This window comes from Sapajus apella, unplaced genomic scaffold (assembly GCF_009761245.1).
Source record: "Sapajus apella isolate SASKATOON/1434 unplaced genomic scaffold, GSC_monkey_1.0 scaffold6, whole genome shotgun sequence".
NCBI lineage: Eukaryota > Metazoa > Chordata > Mammalia > Primates > Cebidae > Sapajus > Sapajus apella.
Window position 1 is genome coordinate 70,904,643 of NW_022436946.1, and position 17,742 is coordinate 70,922,384.

Consider the following 17,742-nt stretch of genomic DNA (forward strand, 5'->3'; position numbering starts at 1 on the left):
CTGGGCGGAGCCCACAGCAGCTCAGCAAAGCCTCTGCAGGCAGACAGTGACTAGGCTGTCTCCTTGCTGGGCAGGGCAGCCCTGAAAGAAAAAAAAAAAAAAGGCAGCAGCACAACAGAAACTCATAAATAAAGCCCTAACTCCCTGGGACAGAGCACCTGGGGAAAAAAAAAAAAAAAGGCGTTTATGAGTTCTGCTGCAGCAGACCTAAACGTACCTGCCCAGCAACTCTGAATGAACAACTGAGCTCACAGCTCAGGACTTGAGCTCCAATAAAGGACAGACTGTCTCCTCAAGCAGCTCCCTGACACTGTGTATCCAAAGAGTCACCTCATAAAGGAGAGAACAAACTGACATTTGGCGGGCATCCTTCTGGGAGAAAGATAGCAGAAGAGGAAACTGGTAGCAACCCTTACTGTTCTGCAGCTGCTGCAGGTGATCCCCCGGCAAGCAGGGCCTGGAGTGGACCTCAGCAGTCCTACAGCAGACGGGCCAGACTGTTAGAAGGAAAGCTAAGAAAAAGAAGTAACTTCAGCATCCACAAACTGGAAGTTCACTCAGAGACTCTATCTGAAAGTCAGTAACTACAAAGACAACAGGTGGATAAACCCACGAAGATGGGAAGAAACCAGTGCAAAAAGGATGAAAACACCCGAAACCAGAACACCTCTCCTCCTACAAGGGATCACAACTCCTCACCAGCAAGGGAACAAGGCTGGAAGGAGAAGGAGTGTGATGAAATGACAGAATTAGACTTCAGAAGGTGGGTAATAAGAAACTACAGTGAGCTAAAAGAACATGTTCTAACCCAATGCAAAGAAACTAAGAACCTTGAAAAAAGATTTGACGAAAGGCTAACGAGAATGGACAATATAGAGAGGAATGTAAGTGAATTGATGAAGCTGAAAAACACAACACGAGAACTTAACGAAGCATGCACAAGTTTCAACAGCTGAATTGACCAAGCAGAAGAAAGGATATCAGAGGTCGAAGATCAACTCAATGAAATAAAATGGGAAGGCAAGAATAGAGAAAAAAAAAAAGGGTAAAAAGGAATGAACAAAGTCTCCAAGATATGTGGGACTATGTGAAAAGACCTAATCTATGTTTGATAGGTGTACATGAATGTGATGAAGAGAATGAATCCAAGCTGGAAAATACTCTTCAGAATATTATCCAGGAAAACTTCCCCAACCTAGCAAAGCAGGACAATATTCAACTCCAGGTAATACAGAGAACACCACAAAGATATTCCTCAAGAAGACCAACCTCAAGGCACATAATCGTCAGATTCACTAAGGTTGAAATGAAGGAGAAAATGCTAAGGGCAGCCAGAGAGAAAGGTCGGGTTACCCACAAAGGGAAGCCCATCAGACTCACAGCAGATCTCTCAGCAGAAACCCTACAAGCCAGAAGAGAGTGGGGGCCAATATTCAACATCCTTAAAGAAAAGAACTTTCAACCCAGAATCTCCTATCCAGCCAAACTAAGCTTCGTAAGTGAAGGAAAAATAAAATCCTTTGCAAACAAGCAAGTACTCAGAGACTTCATCACCACAAGACCTGCTTTACAAGAGCTCCTGAAAGAGGCTCTATACATATAAAGGAACAACCAGTGCCAGCCACTCCAAAAACATACCTAATGGTAAAGAGCATCAACACAATCAAGAATCTGCATCAACTAATGAACAAAACAGCCAGCTAGCATCAAAATGACAGTATCAAATTCACACATAACAATATTATCCCTAAATGTAAATGGACTAAATGCCCCAATCAAAACACACAGACTGGCAAACTGGATAAAAAGCCAAAACCCATCAGTGTGCTGTATTCAGGAAACCCATCTCACATGCAAGGATACACAAAGGCTCAAAATAAAGTGATGGAGGAAGATTTACCAAGCAAATGGAGAGCAAAAAAAAAAAAGCAGGAGTTGCAATTCTCATCTCTGATAAAATAGACTTTAAAGCAACAAAGATCAAAAGAGACAAAGAAGGACATTACATAATGGTAAAAGAATCAATGCAACAAGAAGAGCTAACGATCCTAAATATATATGCACCCAATACAGGAGCACCCAGATACATAAGGCAAGTTCTTAATGCCTTACAAAGAGACTAAGACTCCCACACAATTATAGTGGGAGACTTTAACACCCCATTGTCAATATTAGACAGATCAACCAGACAGAAAATTAACAAGGATATCCAGGACTTGAACTCAGACCTGGACCAAGCAAACCTAATAGACATTTACAGAACTCTCCACCCCAAATCCGCAGAATATACATTCTTCTCAGCACCACATCACACCTACTCTAAAATTAACCACATAATTGAAAATAAATCACTCCTCAGCAAATGCAAAAGAATGGAAATCATAACAGTCTCTCAGACCACAGTGCAATCGAGTTAGAACTCAGAATGCAGAAACTAACTCAGAACCGCACAGCTTCATGGAAACTGCGTAACTGGCTCTTGAATGTTGACTGGATAAACAATGAAATGAAGGCAGAAATAAAGATGTTCTTTGAAACCAATGAGAACGAAGACACAACAACCAGAATCTCTGGGACACATTTAAAGCAGTCTCTAGAGGAAAATATATAGCAATAAGTGCCCACATGAGAAGCAAGGACAGATCTAAAATTGAAACCCTAGCATCAAAATTGAAAGAGCTAGAGGAGCAAGATCAAAAAAACTCAAAGTCTAGCAGAAGACAAGAAATAACTAAGAGCAGAGCAGAACTGAAGGAGATAGAGACACAAAAAACCCTTCATAAAAATCAATAAATCCAGGAGCTGGTCTTTCAAAAAGATCAACAAAATAGACCACTAGCCAGATTAATAAAAGAGAGAATAACCAAATAGATGCAATAAAAACGATAAGGGGGATATCACCACAGATTCCACAGAAATTCAAACCATCATCAGGGATTATTATAAACAACTCTATGCACATAAACTAGTAAACCTGGAAGAAATGGATAAATTCCTGGACACTTGCCTCCTCCCAAGCCTAAACCAGGAAGAAGTCGAAACCCTGAATAGATCAATAACAAGGTCTGAAGTTGAGGCAGCAATTAAGAGCCTAACACCCAAAAAATGCCCAGGTCCAGATGGGTTCACAGCCGAATTCTACCAGACATACAAAGAGGAGCTGGTACCATTCCTTCTGAAACTATTCCAAATAATCCAAAAAGAGGGAATCCTTCCCAAATCATTCTATGAGACCAACATCATCCTGATTCCAAAACCCGGCAGAGACTCAACAAGAAAAGAAAACTTCAGGCCAATATCCATGATGAACATAGATGCAAAAATCTTCAATAAAATACTGGCAAGCCGATTGCAACAGCACATCAAAAAGCTTATCCACCATGATCAAGTAGGCTTCATCCCGGGGATGCAAGGCTGGTTCAACATATGCAACTCTATAAATGTAATTCGCCACATAAACAGAACCAAAGACAAAAACCACATGATTATCTCAATTGATGCAGAGAAGGCCTTTGACAAAATTCAACAGCCCTTTATGCTAAAAACCCTCAATAAACTAGGTATTGACGGAACGTATCTCAAAATAATAAAAGCTATTTATGACAAACCAACAGTCAATATCATACTGAATGGGCAAAAACTGGAAGCATTCCCTTTGAAATCTGGCACTAGACAAGGGGGTCTGTTGGGGGGAAATGGGGCAGGGATGGGGGGGGTGGGGAGGTGGGGAGAGATAGCATGGGGAGAAATGCCAGATATAGGTGAAGGGGAGGAAGGCAGCAAATCACACTGATGTGTATGTACCTATGCAACAATCTTGCATGTTCTTCACATGTACCCCAAAACCTAAAATGCAATAAATAAATAAATACAAATAAAAACTTGAAGAGGTTAAAAAAAATAAAAACATATTTTGATATAAAAAAAAAAAAAAAAGAATTGTCTATTAAGTTAGTAAAAACGCTTACCATAGTGACAGGCACCTAGTAAGTGCTCAATAAATGAAATGTTATAATTTAGAATGACAGTATGAAAGCGTTCATGACTAACTTGAATTTAGCTCACCTTGAAAAGTCAAATACTATAAATAAAATATATTTTTCTAGATTTAATACAATCCTATAGAGAACATGGCTGAGAAGAGAATTTCATCATAAAGAGCTCTTTTGCAGTATAGCTATAACTTTCTTCCCAACATGACTGAAGTCCATACAAAGACTATAAAACCATTAATGTGGTTTAAAATTACATGATTATTATTAAAATAATCTCTATTCTTCCTTACGTTTTAATTGAGACTTTCCCTTTTGTAAATACAGTGGAATTTTTTTTAAAGTCTGACATGGAAATCAAGACTGACAACAGTATTATACGTGAAGCTACCGCGGTCCAAACCACAGGAGGACACACTCAACACACATGATAGTCTTTTTCTATCACATCTTCCTGTATTTCAGAAGCTGGAGAACTAGAAGTAATTCTTCTCAGATTCCTCTGCAGTTAGGATTTTAAATGTGAGTTCTGTCAATCAAAAGTATTCATTTGAGACATTGATTTAGAAATGCTTTACCAAGGAAAAGAAGCAGGTATAGGGCATGAATTTTGTTGGTACATACAGTAGCTGAAGTGTCAGAGTTCTGGCTCATCCCACAGCTAGTTCAGAGCTACCTAATTACTCAGGTTCCTCTAACCACATTAGAAGTAGCAGCTACCTTGGTTGCCCAGTGGTTTAGGGAGTTATTCCTATAAATTTAGCATTCCCAAAGGTATTTTAACCTTAATGTTTACCTACAGGGCTGACAAAGCTCAGTGCCACATTAGTCTTGAAATATGAATGGGTAGAAATTCTTATCACTTTCCCAATTAATTTTTCTATATTAACTGTGAAGGAGATAGGAGGAACTTAGAGAAGAGCCATGAATTATTGTAAAGTTAATTAGGTAGTGTTTCCAGTTACACAGTGCTGTTGTTCCAGAAGTAGTTACTTTCCTGGAAGGATCAACACAGCCCTTAACACTTGTTAGGTAGAGCCCTGGAATTCTTCAGAAGTTTATGGGTCTAATGCATGTTGGAATACTCCCTCTAAAGTGAAATATCAGTTGCTTTAGCATGTATGTACTATCACTAAGAAAAAAGATACAATGCTTGATAAGCCTTTGTGAATACTGGAGACAACATATTACCATTTGGTTTATTACTTGGAAGCATATTTCAAGTAAATCATAAGGCTGTACCCTTTGAGAAGAGGCCAGAGTAGTATATAAACATCTCCAGCTGGTCTAAATTGGGAAACAAAAAGCTCTGTCTTTTGGATCTCATGATCAGTAGGATCCAATGTACTTGGAGTTGGGCAGAACATCAAATGGAGTCTGTAGCCTATTCCAATTAGAAAATCACAAAGGAGGGACCCTGGGTTTAGAACAAAGTCATACCTTTCTTGTCAAGTAAAATTATTCTCTATAGAAAATAAAAATTTACATGTGTTATTTAGCCCTGCCATAAATTGAATGCCTGCCTGATAGTGGGATACCAACTAAGTGTATACCCAGAGCTAGTCATTTGAATGAGGCATTACATAAAGTCAAAAATGCACAACGATACTCCATCAAGCAGCCATAGTATAAACAAAACTGTTATCAAGTTAAAACTAAAAGCACAAGTGAATGTTGTTTGATTTCTCAGTACTTATAGTTCCAACTGGGAGACCTCCTCTTGTAAGGATGAGGTAGTGTTCAATAGTAGAGAATTTATGTTCCAAATCAGCGGCCAATATATGAGGCTCTTTCTCCCACGAGTTTCAGGGTGGATGAATAAACTGCATGCACAGAATATAGATTATAACTGAAGACACTCCTCTAACAGCATACCACAACACTTAACCCTACTATAATGTTTTTTAAATGACTAATTTGAACAAAAGCTTAAAAATTAAATTTTAGATTATACAATAGCAGGAGAGACAGATACTGTGAGTAGCACATCAAGATGATTCAAGTAAACTCTCTAAGCTATACCGATGAGTTCCAAATAAGTAAAATGCAATAGAGACATACATGTTTTGTCTATTCAAATTCCTGTAACCTATTAAAACCAGAATCAAAATTATAGATACTTAAAATATTTACTACCTGCTAAGCACTTATCCAGATTTAAGCTAAAGATAATTAATATCCAGAAGAATCCAAAAGCTTCAAGAAGGGACCAATGGGCACCTTCATAAAGGTCCTTGTATTTTCTAAGAAAATGTCTCCTGTGGAGCTTGGAGATGGGGCAGGCAGTGATTTCTGTTAGACTTTGTAATTTGGGAAATGACTTGTTCACACCAATGTGATTCTGTTTGAGAATCTGGAGAGCTCTGGGGCCTTCCCTAACAACCTTTATTAAGAGCCATCTGTCAGTATGTAGAGTGAATTGTGCCTATTTATGACCAACTTCTCAAAGGCAACCATTTAATAAACAAAATTTCACTTCCTTATCATTATGGAGTGTATGACATTTGAATAGAAGTCAAAAATAAATAATAATAAAAGCATGATATTTTATGAGGTCAAAAGAATGTGGAGGCTGTAGAAACCATATGCCTTCTGATTTTATAAAATCCAGTTTTATTCTTGAGTCATTTACATTTGTTTAAAGATGTATATACATTGCTAACATCAGGTACATCAAATTACAAGAAAATAAAAAAGATGAATGCCACAAGCTCACAACTGAATTCTGTAAAATAAAATTTAAACAAAAATGTTGAGATCAAAGGTACATAATTATCACTGAACAAGTGAACAAGTGGCAGAGATTGGTTATATGGAAGGACTGTCTATAGATGCATGTTAGAATGAGGAACAATTCTTTTCTATGACATCTATTTGTGTAGCTCTAATAATGAAGGAAATAAAGTTAAACCAACTAAGAATGCCCATCAATGATAGACTGGAAAAGAAAATGTGGCACATATAGACCATGGAATACTATACAGCCATAAAAAAGGATGAGTTCATGTCCTTTGCAGGGACACGGATGAAGCCGGAAACTATCATTCTCAGCAAACTGACACAAGAACAAAAAACCAAACACTGCATGCACTCACTAATAAGTGGGTACTGAATAATGAGAACACATGGACACAGGGAGGGGAATACACACACAGGAGCCTGTTGGGAAGTTGGGGGCTAGGGGAGGGATAGCAGGGAGTGAGGGGATGGGGGAGGGATAACATTAGGAGAAATATCTAATGTAGATGACGGGGGGACGGATGCAGCAAACCACCATGGTATGGGTATATCTATGTAACAATCCTGCATGATCTGCACATGTACCCCAGAACTTAAAATATAATAAAAAAAAGTTTCTCTTATATATAAGATAAAAAATACGTAGTTTAGAGTAAAAGTTTCTGCTCTAGTTATTTACATAAAATGATGTTTAAAATAATTAGATGTTTTAAAATTCACTATAAGAAGTTATTCATGAAAATGCCATAATTCTAAAGAATAGCACAAAACAAAATTAAAGCTATAATAGCTGAAATTAGTTGTGTATTCATTCATTCTATAAATATTGAATACTGAATGTAATCTATGTTCCGGTGACTCAGCTGGTCCCTATTATCATTTAGAATTCAATAAAAAATAAAATAGTATCACTTTTGCTTCAGTAATTACTTCTGCTTATGTTGTGCAAGATACTTTAAAAAGCTATCAAAAAGCAATCCAGTGCTCGCTTCGACAGCACATATACTAAAATTGGAATGATACAGAGAAGATTAGCATGGCCCCTGCGCAAGGATGACACGCAAATTTGTGAAGCGTTCCATATTTTTCAATTGCTCAATGAAAAAAAAAAAAGCAATCCAGCTTATCATGATCTGAAATGATACTTTTCAAAAAGTTAAAAATATTTACTCTCACACAAATTTAGAATTAACACATGTCAATGATATATTTATAGCATCAATGAGGGTAAAGAACATTTGAGGAACTGAATATAGAATTTGAAAAAATATGCAATTAGACCATTACGTTAGATACAAAACTACTTAATATCTTACATGATAAACCCTTACCATAACTCAGGACCTGTTTTCTACTGTATAAGAATCACTTACATCTATATTATAGAGGGATCTACAGAATAATATGAAACTTCAGAGTCAGGGCCCTGCCAAAGTACATTCCCCTAAAACTTAAATAATAAATTAGGTCGTCCTGTTAGATGAAGCCCCAGTACGTCACTGACAGGACAATCAACCAACCTTTGCCTTATTTCCAGAATTTCTGATAGTATATCTTAACATCAGATAAATCAGCACATTTTAATGTCTTGCAGAATTCTTAAGAAACAGGTCCTCAATGGTCAAAAGAAAAAGAAAAATTTGAAGAGATATAACATGAAATCAGACAATAAATTTTCAGAAAATGAATAAGCTGGGGTTGCCTTGCTGGCAAAAAGCAACACCAGCACAAAAGTTTCAACTAAGACTTTGGCTTTTATTAAGTAGAAGAGAGACTAACATGTCTAAGATTAAGCCTAAAGGACTATAGTCTTAGTGAAATGTGGCCTAGTAAAGATCTAATGTGCCAGCACAAATAACCCCCAATAATTAATAACAATAATTATACCCATAAGTAACACTATTAATAGTCACCTGTAACAATCTGCAAATCCAGCCATGTCTACATTGGGTCTGCAACAAGGAAACCTTATGCTGAGAGATGAAGCTAATTTTTTTTTTTTTTTTGAGGAAGAAAGAGAGAAAGAAAAAGAAAAAAAAAAAAAAAAAAGAAAAAAAAAAGAATAAAGGAAAAGAAGAAAGAGGAAGAGGAAGAGGGAGAGAGAACAGGGGTGTTGCTTTATTGCCCAGGCTAAAATGCAGTCTAAAAATGGGTATGCCTGTAATTATGTTTAATAATAGAGACAAAAAAAAAAGAGGGAAGAAAATAATTAACAAGCAGCCAACCAATATTTCATTTAAACCTGTAAATACGTGTGATGTAGTACTGATAAGAGTGTATATTTTGTGTATTTAAAGTGGAGAGTTCTATGAATGTTAATTAAGTCTACTTGTTCCGGATCTGAGGTTAAGTCCTGAATATCGATGTTAACTTTCTGTCTCATTGATCTGTAAGTCTCCCACTATTATTGTGTGGGAGTCCAAGTCTCTTTATGAGTCTTATATATCTGGGCATTTCTGTATTGGGTGCATATATATTTAGGATCTTTAGCTCTTCTTGTTACATTGATCCTTTTATCTTTATGTAATATTCTTCTTTGCTTCTTTTGATCTTTGTTGCTTTAAAGTCTATTTTATCAGCAAAAAATTGCAATTCCTGCTATTTATTTATTTTTGCTCTCCATTTGGTTGGTAAATTTTTCTCCATCGCTTTGTTTTGAGTCTTTGTGTATCCTTGCATGTAAGATGGATCTGGATGTAACATACCAATGGGTCTTGGCTTTTTTTGCCTGTGTCTTTGGATTGGGGGATTTAGTCGATTTAAATTTAGAGTTAATAAAAATATATATGAGTTTGATGCTGTCATTTAATGTTGGCTGGCTGTTTTGCCCATTAATTGATGCAATTTCTTAATTATGTTGATGTTCTTTATTTTTTGGCATTTTTTAGAAAGGCTGATACTGGTTGTTTCTTTCTATTTGTAGTGGTTCTTTCAGAACCTCTTTTTTTTTTTTTTTGAGACGGAGTTTCGCTCTTGTTACCCAGGCTGGAGTGCAATGGCGCGATCTCGGCTCACCGCAACCTCCGCCTCCCGGGTTCAGGCAATTCTCCTGCCTCAGCCTCCTGAGTAGCTGGGATTACAGGCACGCGTCACCATGCCCAGCTAATTTTTTGTATTTTTAGTAGAGACGGGGTTTCACCGTGTTGACCAGGATGGTCTTGATCTCTTGACCTTGTGATCCACCCGCCTCGGCCTCCCACAGTGCTGGGATTACAGGCTTGAGCCACTGCGCCCGGCCCAGAAACTCTTGTAAAGCAGGCATGGTGGTGATGAAATCTCTGAGTGCTTGCTTGTTCATAAAAGATTTTATTTTTCCTTCGCTTATGAGGCTTAGTTTGGCTGGATGTAAAATTCTGGGTTGAAAGTTATTTTCTTTAAGGATGTTGAATATTGGCCCCCACTCTCTTCTGGCTTGTAGGGTTTCTGCTGAGAGATCTGCTGTGAGTCTGATGGGCTTCCCTTTATGGGTAACCTGACCTTTCTCTCTGGCTGCCCTCAGTATTTTCTCTTTCATTTCAACCCTGGTGAACCTGGCGATTATGTGCCTTGAGGTTGGTCTTCTTGAGGAGTATCTTTGTGGTGTTCTCTGTATTACCTGGAGTTGAATATTGTCCTGCCTTGCTAGGTTGGGAAAAATTTTCCTGAATAATATCCTGAAGCGTATTTTCCAGCTTGGATTAATTCTCTTCGTCACATTCAGGTACACCTATCAAATGTAGATTAGGTCTTTTCACATAGTCCCATATTTCTTGGAGACTTTGCTCATTCTTTTTTATCCTTTTTTTCTCTAATCTTGTCTTTTTGTTTTATTTCATGAAGTTGGTCTTCGACCTCTAATACCTTTTCTTCTGCTTGATCAATTCGGCTGTTAAAACTTGTGCATAGTTCGCGAAGTTCTCGTGTTGTATTTTTCAGCTCCCTTAATTCACTTATATTCCTCTCTAAATTGTGTATTATTTTTAACATTTCGTCAAACCTTTTTTCAAAGTTCTTAGTTTCTTTGCATTGGGTTAGAACAAGTTCTTTTAATTCCCAGAAGTTTCTTATCATCCACTTTTTAAAGTCTGCTTCTGCTAATGGAACACAGTCTTTCTCCATCAGGCTTTGTTCCATTGCTGATGAGGAACTGTGATCCCCTGTAGAGGGAGACGTGTTCTGCGTTTGGGTATTCTCAGCCTTTTTAGGCTGTTTTCTTACCTTCTTTATAGATTTATCCATCTGTGGTCTTTATAATTACTGTCTTTATAGTTGGGTTTCTGAATGTACGTCCAACTTGTTGATTCCCGGAGCTAGAATCTGAGCAACCCACTGTGCCGGCCAAAACAGCGGCTTGAAGATTGATGGTGCTTTTCTGACTCTGCACCAAGAACCGCCGCTCCGAGGCAGCGGCAAAACCGCCTCACCAGCCTCAAGAGTCGCGCTGGCGACACGTGGCGCTCCTCCGCTGGGAATCTCCTGGTGCGTGAGCAACAAAAATTGATCTGAAAGTGTGGCGTCCTCTCGTTCCCTGCTCTTTCAATGGGAGCTACAATCCCGAGCTGCTAGTGATCAGCCATCTTGGATCTCTCTCAAAACTAATTTTTTTTTTTTTCTGGCAGCTGCAAGATGCAAATACAAAACCACTCTTGAACGCACTCTCAATTCAGGTTTTCAGATTCTTACAGAATAAAATCAAATATTGGTTAATAATGAAAGTTGACCAAGTAAACTGGAAATCTGTTAAATAATAACAAAAAATAAAAAACTGGACCTTTAAAGACTTCAGACATTAATTAGACTTACCTGATATGGAATACAGAATAACTATAAGGAATGACAAGAACTCTTTGATAAAAATAAAAATACCAAAATAAGAAATATAAACATTAAAGTTTAAAACTCAGTGAATAAAATAATAAATTAATTACAAGAGAAAGGCAATAAACTGGAAAATGGACATAGAGAAATCATCCATAATACAGGAAAGAGAAAGCATGTGCATGCATTATATGAGTAGAGGTTAAGAGACATAGAGAATAGAATAAGAAGGTGTAATATCTTTAAATAGAGTTCAAAAAAAGAAAAACAAAAAACTAAAAGACTACTGGAGAAGAAACAATACAGCAAAAAATAAAGAAAGGTTTTCAGACGTAAGAAACAACAAGAATTCGAATTCCCAGAGGAAAGCAGCACAATGTATACTAACAGAAAAGAACAATTAGACTGACAACATAATTACCAATAGCAACAATAAAAGCCATATATCTTTGATTATCTTCAAGTTACCGTAACAAAGTATGTATTAACTTATAATTGTGTACCCACTATCCTAAAAGAACAGAGAGAAATTAAGGTATTTTCAATGTATAAATATGAGTCACTTTAACACTGATAGAACCGTATACAGGAACTTTAAAAAGAAAACCAGTCCCAGGAGTCTCTTTGTGTCTGATATTCTGAAGAGGTCTGTTTCCTTTCTCTTATGTCTATTTGTTTTAAAGTTTTAAAATATCTACATTTACATTTTATTTTAATCTCTATCAAAATATCTCATATCCTGATGCTGACACTGCCAAGTATACAGTGAGAAAAGGAAAACCATTCAGAAAACAAAAAAAAATATTTAAGCCCTCAGAAAGCTTCTAATAAAAAGCAAACTCATACTTAATCAGCACATGAAAAAAATAAATGAAGAAAAGAATGAAAAGCAGGTACATGTAAAAGTAGACATTTTAAAAGCTAAAAGTTGTTGCAGAAGAAAACAGAAATAGATCAGAACCAATCCTCAAATCTGCTCTAAGTAAAGGACTCTTCCTTAGAACCAACAAAGGATCAGATAGAGGACATGGAAGTAATTATTCAGGTTCCAAATAAAACCGACATACTAAATCAAAAACAAGATATATATCTAGATGATATTAAATCACAAATAAAAACAAAGCCTTTATTGCTTCCTAAAGAATTAGCTGTTAAGTTTCTTTAATAGAGGAAAGGTATCCATCAAATTCAAGTCCTAAAGTATTTTCTACATCATAGATTAATGTTTTCCTTAGGGGAGGGGAATGACAGAGTGAAGAAAACTTTGGGTGAAAACAGCAAGCTTAAGGTATCACTTAGGAATGTTAGTTATATCATCCTCATCAAATTAAAATAAATTGGGTTATTTTTTAAATCCTGGGAATATTCACCTAAAGTAATACGAATTATCATTAGGTTTCTGGTCTGATAATGATTTCTCTAAGTTTTGAGCAGTAAAATGAATAAAACAAAACATCGCCTCTATAAAAATGTTAAAGTAATACCACAAATAATAACTAAAGTGAAAAAAAAATCATTCAGAAAACATTCCATAAAGTAGGACAAAAAAGAGTTAATAGTGCTAGTCAAAAAAATTATAATCAGTTAAAACAATGAAGAGTGCAAAATAGATTAATAGCAAAACATATGAATAGGTAATTGATATAGAAATTGTAAATACCTATATAAAAGTTCTGTATCCCCAAATAATCAAATTAAAATTAAGACATCACTTTATGCTTATTAAACATAATACTGAAATAATATAAAAGAATAAAAGTACTGTATGTCTACATTTAAATTTTATTTTCTTATAAAAGCTAAATTATAAAGCAACACAGTGAGACCCTGTCTCCATAACACATACAAATACAAATACAAATAAAATAGCTGGGTGTGGTGGTATACACCTGTGGTCCCAGTTGCTTGGTGACTGAGGCTGGAAGATTGTTTGAGCCCACTGAGCTATGATTGTGCCAATGTGCACTGGCCTACATGACAGAGAAAGACCCTGTCACTATTAAAAACAAACAAACAACAACAACAAAAAAAACTAAATATCCAGCAATGTAACAATGTAGGAATAGGTAAAATTAGGTTAAATCTACTCAATATATACCACAAATCATAACATCAAAGTTATGTAATGACACAGTATAATACACAGTAAAAAAAAATGTGAAAAATAATGGTTTAAGAAAAGCAAGTGGTGGTTTTAAAATAGGTTTAAGGTTTTGTGTATATTTAAAAAGACCAGGAAAGGAAAATTTTAGATTTCAGAGAAGCAAGATGTGAAAATTAATTCAATTTAATTTTAGACTTCTACTGGTGTCAATGTTTCTGTTTAAAAAAAAAACTGCAGAAAATGTAAATTTAAGAAATCAATTAAACTGATATAAATATTACTCATACATCATTAAACTTCTAATGGGACACACATTTTTAACCTTATAAAAAGATATGCAATATAAGGCTTCTATTTTGAAAGATTCTCTAATACTTTTCAGATATAATCTAAAAGAAAATTAGACATAAAATAATTTTTCAGAGATGTTCATTTTAAACACGGATTGTCAAATAAAAACTCACAGTAATTACCAAAACGGGTTATGCAGCAATGTAAATTTTTCAGACTAATAGTGAGGCAGGGGAATTGCTTGAACTGGGGAGGCAGAGATTGTAGTGAGCTGAGGTTGGACCACTGCACTCCAGCCTAGAGACAGAGCAAGACTCTGTCTCAAAAAAAAAAAAAAAAAAGAAAGAAAGAAAGAAAAAGAAAAACAGCAGAAAACACAAAACTAGCTCTAATTTAACGCCAAACTGAAAAATTGTTCAATGACTTGTTTTATAGATTATAATTGGTAGGTTTGCACACCCTACCTAAAATCTCTGCAGCACATGAGCAATGCAGCTCGAGTTGCTGCCAAAAAAACAAACAAGGGACAGTGAGCAGAAAGAAGTAAGACATTGCTTGAGTGAGTGAACTAGGAGATGTTGGATTTAAAATATGGAAGACTACAGGAAATATGAGATCTCATGTTACCCGACATCTAGGCCCCAAAAGCCACTTTGATTTCATTATTCAGTCCTATTGAGGGAAGAAAAAAAGAGAATCGAAAAGTAAAATAAACACTAGAACAAGATTTTTTTAATGACATTGTATTAAAAAAGTAAAATATCACTTTGTAACCCACAAATATATGCAATTATAAATTTTAATATATACTAAAAATTTTAAAAAATGAGAGGATTAGAGAAATAATAGAATTTAAAGTCTAAAAGGCTAAATTAATTATTACTTTGCACATGACAAACTTCATTTGAGATGGCACAGATTTTTTTTTTCTGAAAGATGCTGAAGGTAGGTTGTATTTTTTTTTTATTGTATCACGGATTTATGGAAAATGAAAAGGGCATGAAGTTCAGAGACAACCCAATTAATAATCAATGATAATCAGAACTCAGGTCAGCAAAAGTGTAAACAAAGATCTCCCTATGACTCTGTATCAGGCAACAAAGGTCACCTTGGATATTACAGATGAAATCCAGATGATCCTGAACTCAAGGAGGCTCCTTGCCACTCCGGAAACTTTACCATCTCTATCCTCACAGTATCGTGCATGCTTGTGAAAGAGCAGGCATGCATGGTACTGTGAAGAACAAGTTCTACTAATTTTCAGCTTTCCAGGGGCTTGTCTGAACCTAACCCATAAAGCAGATAAAAAACGCTGCCCTTAATACCTATTATATATTCTCTTTTACAGCAACTCGGAGATACTAAAAATAACATTAGTATAAGAAAAATAGAATTGAGCTGCAGGTAAAATGCTGGCAAACCGTGAATATTTAGGAACTAAAAACTAAAACAACACACACACACACACACACACACAAAATAGTGTCATTCAACAATGAATGCAGGATGAATTACAGCTTCATTAAATAATACGGCTAGATCTTAACAGATACATGTCTCAACAGATACTACATTGAGCAAAGCCCTGGAAGTTACTAAAGGATATTTATGCTATAATTCAATTTATTAAAAGTTCAAAAATACAGAAAGCTGAATTGTGTTCTTTAGAAACACATAATGTTACCACTTTTAAAAGAGTAGTAACATACAAGTCAGGCATTTAGTATGTTCAACAATGGGTTTTCCAATAAGATACTGCTTTAGCTAAATAAAAATAGAAATCCTGTTGAGTAGTAAAATCAAGTAGGAAATGATATGGGAAAGACATGTATAGGAAAAATTTGAAGTTTAGGGGCACCTTCGTTTGGATGTTTCTAACAAATTTTGTCCAGGGTCTGAACCTAGAATTTTAGTAGACAAAGTGTAGTTTCACTTAGACATTCCATTGCTCCTACTATGCCCCATGGATAAAGGCAGCAATTAGGAATTTGTTTAAGGCTAAATGAAGGTCTGTCTATTTCCAAGTGTCCACCTATCTTTTAATCAGCACTCGCTGTTTATGTTACCTTGTCCAACTACAAATGAAGAAAAGCAAAAGAAAAAATAATAGTGAGTATAGGGAGGACAGTTTGCTTGTCTAAAGTGTTAATAAACTTCTTTTATGTATCTAGCATTCAGCAAAGTCAGCTGAGTTTAGTCAGGGACTTCCACGATGCACAAAGATAACCAGCAGAAGAATGGACTGGGGAGATTGTGCCAAGAGGGTGGTATGGAAATGCCTAGGGATGAGTTCCTCTAATTCCTAGGGCTTCATTGCATTTTGTTTTATCTCATTTAGCTTTCACTTTCCTTTGTCTGTGGGTTGATTACTACTAAACTGAGGCAGATTTATTGTCCACTAGAGGCCAAAACGAATTTCTGAACATGTCTTCACTATACAGAGCGCTGGTATAGAGACCTTTAGGACATCTCCATAATACCTTTAATGTCACTTTGTTGAGCACTAGAAGTATGGAGCTAATATTTTATGACTAAGATATTTTTATTAACAAAAATGATTACTGCTTATTTTCTTACTGACATCAGAAACTAAGCAATTCTCTTTTTTGATAATCATAAAAGGTTTATTTTTCCTTAGATTTCTACATATTCTAGAGCAACAACTGATCACTTATGCATTCTCATTGTTAACATTTCTGTAAGCAGTCTTGTCCTTATCTCAGTTGCTTCAGTTTTTTTCCTTTTTAGCCATGAATATCAGTATGTGTTGTTATGCCCCTTTCTACAGTCGCGTAGCTATAAAAACTATATAACTTCAACACTACCTAAGCAGCTGAATTAACCTAAAACACTATCTTGCTTTTTAATTGATACTCACTTGAATGCGTCTTTTAAATTATTATCAGTAGTATATAAAGTATAATTGGCAACTTTTGAGTTTAAAATGTACTTTTTTATTTTACCGATATCACCTCCAATACAATCCAATTTGATTCGGTTCTGAGTAACACTAAGTCAAAGCTTCAGAACAAATAGTTGTCAAAGATGGATTGCCAATGTAAATATTACTTGAGTTCAAGTAAACCTTTTAAAAAATACTCCCTAAATGATTCTTTGAGCTGTAAAGTTACTAAAATTGTGAATACCACTATTTAGAATAACCCATTGTTTAATATCCAATTCCATCTTGTCCTGATGAAATCCTTGCCATTATCTGAATGTTTTTTGTCTTATGGATTACATTCTATGTTTGCTTAGCCCTTCAGGCTGTATTTCATACCATATCCTTTTTTCAAATAAACACAAAGACTCTACTTGTTACCTGGCTACAGACTACAGAAGATAAAAAATACATATTAATTCTGTTATTCAATGTGAACTCCCAGGCACCATTAAAGTACTGTGCACTATTAGAGGAATACAAAAGTATGTAACAGTAATTATGTTTTGGGGAATATTTTAATTCATTAGAACATAGCTTCGTTGAAAAAAGAAAAAATCGAAAATTTTGTCGCAGAGACTGCCCACCTCCTCACCAGCAGATCCCTTTCCCTTCCCTCCAAGCCTATTTGCCAGCTTCCCTTGCACTTGGAGAAGGCATGTGACTGGGTTCTGGCCAATGGACAAAGGCCAGGATTGGAAGCACACCACTTCCAGTCCTGGCCCATTAAACACTCCCATGTGATTCTTCAGATCTGATCTCCACCTGTCTTTCAGCTGGATGCAGAAAATCCAGCAGAGAATTCCAAGGATTTAGGGAATTGTGAAGCAACTGCAAGAAAAAATCTAGGATTCCTGAAGCAGCACTTGTAAAGCTTC

General features: G+C 35.8%; 1 non-coding gene across 1 annotated transcript; it reads left to right on the forward strand.

Annotated features, from left to right (window-relative positions):
- The first annotated feature begins 7,712 nt into the window (after window positions 1-7,712).
- LOC116549883 lies at window positions 7,713-7,819 on the forward strand. The gene has a single exon (XR_004268140.1). It is a non-coding gene; the product is annotated as a U6 spliceosomal RNA (small nuclear RNA).
- The last annotated feature ends 9,923 nt before the right edge of the window (window positions 7,820-17,742 follow it).